Source organism: Saccopteryx leptura, chromosome 9 (genome assembly GCF_036850995.1).
Source record: "Saccopteryx leptura isolate mSacLep1 chromosome 9, mSacLep1_pri_phased_curated, whole genome shotgun sequence".
Lineage (NCBI taxonomy): Eukaryota > Metazoa > Chordata > Mammalia > Chiroptera > Emballonuridae > Saccopteryx > Saccopteryx leptura.
In genome coordinates this window covers 59,491,468-59,499,011 of record NC_089511.1, presented here as the reverse complement: position 1 = coordinate 59,499,011, position 7,544 = coordinate 59,491,468, and the positions used below count along the sequence as shown (strand labels likewise).

General features: G+C 39.3%; 1 pseudogene; it reads right to left on the bottom strand.

Moving 5' to 3' along the window:
* Positions 1 to 2,202: 2,202 nt before the first annotated feature.
* On the bottom strand, positions 2,203 to 2,718 carry LOC136381365 (mitochondrial inner membrane protease subunit 1 pseudogene; annotated as a pseudogene).
* Positions 2,719 to 7,544: the final 4,826 nt, after the last annotated feature.

Sequence of the window (7,544 nt, the reverse complement as noted above, 5' to 3'; positions counted from 1 at the left end):
CTAATATCCAAAATTTACAAAGAACTCATAAAACTCAACAACAAACAAACAAACAATCCAATAAAAAAATGGGAAGAGGACATGAATAGACACTTCTCCCAGGAAGAAATACAAATGGCCAACAGATATATGAAAAGATGCTCAGTTTCATTAGTTATTAGAGAAATGCAAATCAAAACTACAATGAGATACCACCTCACACCTGTTGGATTAGCTATTATCAACAAGACGGGTAATAGCAAATGTTGGAGAGGCTGCGGAGAAAAGGGAACTCTCATCCACTGTTGGTGGGACTGTAAAGTAGTACAACCATTATGGAGGAAAGTATGGTGGTTCCTCAAAAAACTGAAAATAGAACTACCTTATGACCCAGCAATCCCTCTACTGGGTATATACTCCAAAACCTCAGAAACATTGATACGTAAAGACACATGTAGCCCCATGTTCATTGCAGCACTGTTCACAGTGGCCAAGACATGGAAACAACTAAAAAGCCCTTCAATAGAAGACTGGATAAAGAAGATGTGGCACATATACACTATGGAATACTACTCAGCCTTAAGAAATGATGACATCAGATCATTTACAGCAAAATGGTGGGATCTTGATAACATTATACGGAGTGAAATAAGTAAATCAGAAAAAAACAAGAACTACATGCTTCCATACATTGGTGGAACACAAAAACGAGACTAAGAGACATGGACAAGAGTGTGGTGGTTACCAGAGGTGGGGGGAGGGAGGACATAGGAGGAGGGAGGGAGAGAGTTAGGGGGAGGGGGAGGGGCACAGAAAACTAGATAGAGGGTGACGGAGGACAATCTGACTATGGGCGAGGGGTATGCAACATAATTTAATGACAAGATAACCTAGACATGTTTTCTTTGAATATATGTACCCTGATTTATTAATGTCATCCCATTAACATTAATAAAAATTTATTAAAAAAAATATAATTATAAACTAATGATGGTCGTGTACATGATAGCTGAGAAAAAAATTCCAGAGCATTTCCTTCCCAAAGCCACCACACTGCAGAACTTTCAGGGTGTGTCACTTACACAAGTCATAATGTGAATAATGTCTCTGGGCTTGTGGATCTGCAGCGACCTGCATGTCTAATTTTCATGTCAGCAACATCTATTGTGTCAAATTCCCCTCTCCACTATCAGCATCCTCAGTATAATTTCTTATTTCCCAGAAAAAAAATAAATGCAACATTTTAATGTGTAGTCCAACTGTTCCAGAGTCTATTATTTATCCTTAGACCCGAGCGAGAGAAGTGTGATGAACCAAAGCTTTAAAATTTTATTGTGATCTATTTTTATCTGAAGCCTGTTTGAAACTCTGCATCTGATACCTCAATGGAAAGCTTATTCCTACTCTCTCTATTAGTGTTCTCTTTAAGTTTAAAATAGGTCTATATTGTATCACAGTAAATGTGGTAATCATGCAAGTGTCTGTTTTTAAAATAATCATGGCTAATATAGCATGACCTGGAAAGACCAATCTCTTTCTTTAAATCAAATTTAAATATTATTATACATTTCTTATCACCTTAAAAATACAAGTTTTCAAATGGCTGTAGAAAGAACCATGTTTGGATAACATAGTCGGCTGTGAGGAGCAGGTCCTGGATATGCCAAGCTAAGATCTGGATGGCTTACTTGGGAGAAGGTGTTTAGTTTTTCAGTTTCACAAATCAAACTTAGCACTCTAAACTTTGAGAATCTGAAACTGCTTGCTAAGCAGCTTTTTCTTTTGTTTGAATAATAAATGGTTTATTGGTAAGTACACGGTTTCAGTAGCAATAATAAATATAGCCTGACCAGGCAGTGGCACAGTGGATGGAGCATCGGACTGGGACACAGAGGACTCAGGTTCGAAACCCCAAGGTCACTGGCTTGAGTGCGGTCTCATATTTGGTTTGAGCAAGGCTCACCAGCTTGAGCCCAAGGTCGCTGGCTTGAGCAAGGGGTCACTTGGTCTGCTGTAGCCCCCCTTCCCCATCGGAGCATATGTGAGAAAGCAGTCAATGAACAGCTGAGGAGCCGCAACAAGAGTTGATGCTTCTCGCCTCTCTCCCTTCCTGCCTGTCTGACCCTATCTGTCCCTCTCTCTCTGTCTCTGTTGCAAAATAATAATAATAATAATAATAAATTCAGTTGTACAGAAGACAGTAATCAAAATAATAAATGCTTGCTAATCATCAGAAAATCTGTTACCATTAGGGCTATCACATAGAAATCCAAAATTACTCAAAGTCAAATCTTAAAGAAGATACATCCTCTTATTAGTCCATATGGAATAGGTCCATAGTACTGGAATCTGTAGAATTCTGTAGACTTGTCACCTTCTAACTAAACATGACCTACTAGCACATAACTATAGCTTTTAAAGAAATCTGATGGACTAATGGTAAGCATTTTGTCTCCATCCAAACCAATTACTCTTTTACAAATATTTTATTTTAGATCACTTGGGCCTTTTGCAATCAGTGTCACCTGTTTGGATACCATAAAAATGTCAACTATGATTTTCTGCAAAAATAATATCAAAATTTTGAATTATAGGCTCCACTGATGGTCCAGAACACGACACCACCACCAACGTATTCAAAAGCACATTTATATAGCCGTACTGAATAGTATAGCCAAAACAGTCGAAAGGTTTTCCCACAACTCCACAAAGCATAGTTCTATGAAGACTCTGTCACCATTGGCCATAGGTCTGTTCTGTAATACATCCAAGTTTTAGGGTATTTGCAGTTTCCAAGCATCTGAAGCATGTCTCAAAGCATATATGGGTAATCCATAGTTTCAAGATTCCTCTAACCCCAAAGAACCCCGGAAGACTCTCACCCAAGATTTAGGAGGGCCTTTCTCTGCTAATCAGCTCTTTCACTGACTAGTTAACCAAACAAGCAGACAAACAGAAAATCTTACAATCCAAATAAAATACATTGGGGAGATGTCTTTCCAATTAATTCTCTTTTAGCAATAAATTGGCAATGTCTCATTTTAATAGACCCAGAACATGGTCTATTTCAGTGTTTCTCAAACAATGTCAGACACATATTCTAGACAGTTCACACTTTTTGTGTGAGAATTTTTAAAATCTTTGTATTTATTTCAGTGAAATAAAAAACAATAGTGAGTAAGTTCCGAATAATCATGTGTGGATTATCTGTTTGATATTCTGATTTAACCAAGGATATCCAGGGGAGTCAGTGCCCATATAGGCAATTGTATTAATGTCCTTGTGGCAGAATGCTAACTCGGAAACTTATACTGGGATACTAAGAGGTGCTAGAACCAGATAAAAAAGGGGGGAAGACACAGTGAGACCAACCACCAATATGCAAATTTTCAAAGAAAATACTCAAGAATTGGTTATGACCTATGGATTCTTTATCTAGATAGATAGAGGATAGCAAAGGATAGAAAAGATGGAGAACCAGTGAGACTGTTATGAAAATTTACTTGGAGGAAGCTGTGCTGTAAATCGCAGACACATGCAAGATAGAAGTGCTTCTTTTTTCACCACAGGCGCACTGTGAGGAATTGAAGGGAAAGGTTTTAGTAGCTTATATTGTTTAATATTAAAATACATGTGCAAAGTGGGATGATTCATTAATCACACCCAAGAGTCAACATGAGGGGCCAACCGTACATACCTTTTCTTTATAAAAACACAATATATTATTCTAGCTGTAATATAATAATGTATTTTATTTTTTGAAAGGACATCCTTTACACTGCAAAAATGGAAGATTTATTACCTATTACACAATTTGTCTAACATATTTTTTTTAATTTTTCTGAAATTAGGAGTGGGGAAGCAATCAGACAGACTCCTGCATGCGCCTGACCAGGATTCACCCAGCATGCCCACTAGGGGGCAATGCTCTGCCCATCTGGGGCGTTGTTCCATTGCAGCTGGAGCCATTCTAGCTCCTGAGGCGTAGGCCATGGAGCCATCCTCAGCATTCGGGCCAACTTTTCTCCAGTGGAGCCTTGGCTGTGGGAGTGGAAGAGAGAGACAGAGAGAAAAGAGAAGGGGGGAAGGGTGGAGAAGCAGATGGGCGCTTCTCCTGTGTGCCCTGACCGGGAATTGAACCCAGGACTTCCTCACGCTGGGCCAATGCTCTACCGCTGAGCCAACCAGCCAGGGCCTTTCCTTCTTGGTTGCAAGTTTGGGCTCTAGGAGCCAGGATTCTAATCAAGAAGCAAATAACTGCTATTTTACTCATCATCACCTGGGTGAGAACTCTTTTAGGGCTAACTGAAGCAGCTTCAGTGCTTTTATCCACTTTTCTCTTGCCTTTGAATCTATGCACAGATAAAAGTTATGGGCTCAGTTGATTAGCTTAAAATAAATTCTTTGTTTTTGATACATGTAGACTTAATGTGACAGCAAGTGTCAGGGTTAATCAGTATTTTGATTAATCACATAGCAATTTCCATTTCAAGAGTGTACTCTGTCCATTATTTCTTTAATTCAAAGCTTTACTTAGTCCTGAAACTACTTTTGCCTGAAATAGAGACATACCTCTCCTCCATCGAGTGTAGAAAGATAAACATTCTTTGATATGCAGATATAATGATTTTGTCATCATGAACCAGGTGTGTAACTAATAAATAATCAACTTGGCTCTGTAATTACAGCCAAGGAAAAAGAGGGGTTCAGATCAGATATTTTAATACTAAACATATAATTTTGGGAGGATGAGATATACTCTAACATTCAGTTGTGTTCTAGCCAACACTTCTATATGGCACATTTTAACTCATCTGTTATGTTATATTTGCAATTGGTATATTTTGGAGGATATGTCAGAATGTACAATTTAAATGTTCTCTGGCTTTCCCCAAAATTATATTTTTATTTGCATAGGTGGGTCTCTGATGCTTTAATTATTTTCCAGGCCAACACTATTTGTAGCGTAGAATTTGGTGGCTTAACTACATTCTTTTGTATATACAAGAAGCAATACAGACCCTGGCTGTTGGCTCAATAGAGTGCTGGCCCAGTGTGCAGAAGTCCCAGATTCAATCCCCGGTCAGGGCACACGTGAGAAGTGACCATTTGCTTCTCTTCCCCTCCCTTTCCCCCTTTTCTCTCTCTTCCCCTCCTGCAGCCAGTGGCTTAATTGGTTCAAATGTCAGCCAGGTGTGGAGATAGCTTGGTTGATTCCAGCATTGGCCCCCAATGGGGGTTGCTGGGTAGATCCCCATCAGGCCGTATGTGGGAGTCTTTCTCCCTATCTCCCCTCCTCTCACTTAAAAAAAGAAGAAGCAATGCAACCTTTTGAGGTGCTGCTTGGCCATTGTAAAGACCCTTTTCATGCTCGGAAGCTGAGTGATATATGTTTGTCAGTCTCTACATTTTTTATAGAGGAAAATTAGCCCCACTCCATTTTGTTAGGTTGTTAAAATATACATTTCCACATTTAACTACAGGAACTGCAGTTTAGGTCTGGACAGCAAGCACTGTGCCATCTATTGCTTTGTTCAAACTTGTTCTTCTACACTGGAAGCAGCAACCTTCTTTATTAGAAAATTATTGATCCACCTTGTTATGGACTGAATGCTTGTGTCCCCGTACCCCAAATTTTTGTTGAAACCTTAATATCCAGTGTGACTGTATTTAGAGTTGAAGCTTCTTAGGAAGTAATTAGAGTTAAGTGAGATCCCAGGGTGGGATCTTAAGGATTCAGTAGTTGTCAGCGGTCAGGATTTATATAGGATGAGGAAAAGAAGCCGGTCTGAGAGAATGAACTGAATATACTAAGAAGCAGAGATGAGAGAGGAAGGGAGCACTGATTCTTGGTTCTAGTTGTTTCTGAGGTCCAACTGTACTTTTCTTCTGATAATTCCATGGTGAAGCTATTTATTTCTTTTAGCTTCAGGTAGACAAATTTGGTCTATGCCACTTTCAACTTTAAGTCTGGCCTAATGCAAGTCAAGAATCAAACATTTGATAGAACAAGCAAATTACCTGATAGATATGCAGTCCATTCATCTTCCCATAAAACTACTTTCACAAAATTATGCTTCAGCATAGTATCCACCTCCTGTATCAATGCATGGTAGTAGAAGCAACCCTACAATGCTGTTATAATCATCTTAAGAATCTTAGGGAAGTTTTACTTAACATAGTATTCTCTTTCTAATGATGAACAAGATAAATATATCTCTAGTTGGAGGCTTTAGGACTGTTTTTTGACGGCTAACATCATGCTCTAGTGAAAGGAACATAGAACTGGACTCAAATCCTGAGAGTCTGAGTCAGGCTCTGCTACTTAGAAAAGCTGTGAGCTTGACCAGGCGGTGGCACAGTTGATAGAGCAGGGGTCCCCAAAATTTTTACACAGGGGGCCAGTTCACTGTCCCTCAGACCATTGGAGGGCTGGACTATAAAAAAAACTATGAACAAATCTCTATGCACACTGCACATATCTTATTTTAAGGTAAAAAACAAAACAGGAACAAATACAATATTTAAAATAAAGAACAAGTAAATTTAAATCAACAAACTGACCAGTATTTCAATGGGAACTATGCTCCTCTCACTGACCACCAATGAAAGAGGTGCCCCTTCCGGAAGTGCAGTGGGGGCCGGATAAATGGCCTCAGGGGACCGCATGCGGCCCGCGGGCTGTAGTTTGGGGACCCCTGGGATAGAGTGTTGGACTGGGACACGGCAGACCTAGGTTTGAAACCTCGAAGTCGCCAGCTTGAGCGTGAGCTCATCTGGTTTTAGCAAGGGTCACCAGTTTGAGCCCAAGGTTGCTGGATTGAGCAAGGTGTCATTTGATCTGCTGTAGCCCCCCAGTCAAGGCACAATGAGAAAGCAATCAATGAACAACTTAGGTGCTACAACTAAGAACTGATGCTTCTCATCTCTCTCCCTTCCTGCCTGTCTGTCCCTATTTGTCTCTGTCACAAAAAAAAAAAGGAAAAGCTGTAAGTACTTGCAAAAAGTATATTCATAAAGTACGTAATGATAATATGCATCCTATGTAACTCAGATTGTGGTTGTAAGATAATGTATGTGTAATGTGCCTTATAAATTAGAAGCCATAATTTATAAATCATAAATGTGATTTAATAATCCCATTCTCGCTTTTAACAGGAATTTCAAAGTAACTTGTTTAACTTTTCCAGGCTACACTAGAGCTCTGAATATTGCTGCTTGGAGAAATCTGTACCTTGACAGAAGCAGTAGGTTGTGGGTAAAAAGACATTAACAACTGGAAGATGGGTCAGTGATTTTACTGGCCTGGGATGATGGAGATCTTTTATTTGACATCTAGCTTTAACCCTGGAATTCTGGGTCCTTTGTACAAGTATAAACCAGGATCAACTAAGGATTTGACTGTTTATCTACAAATCATTTGATTTGGCTCATCTATGGGTCTATTTGGTTATTGGTTGTCTTCTGCTGCCATTTTAAATTTATTTGGATTCATACCTTGAATTTCTCTGTCTTGTGGTTTTTTAAAATCTGTTTAGGTCTCTAAGATAAGCAGGTGAGCTTCT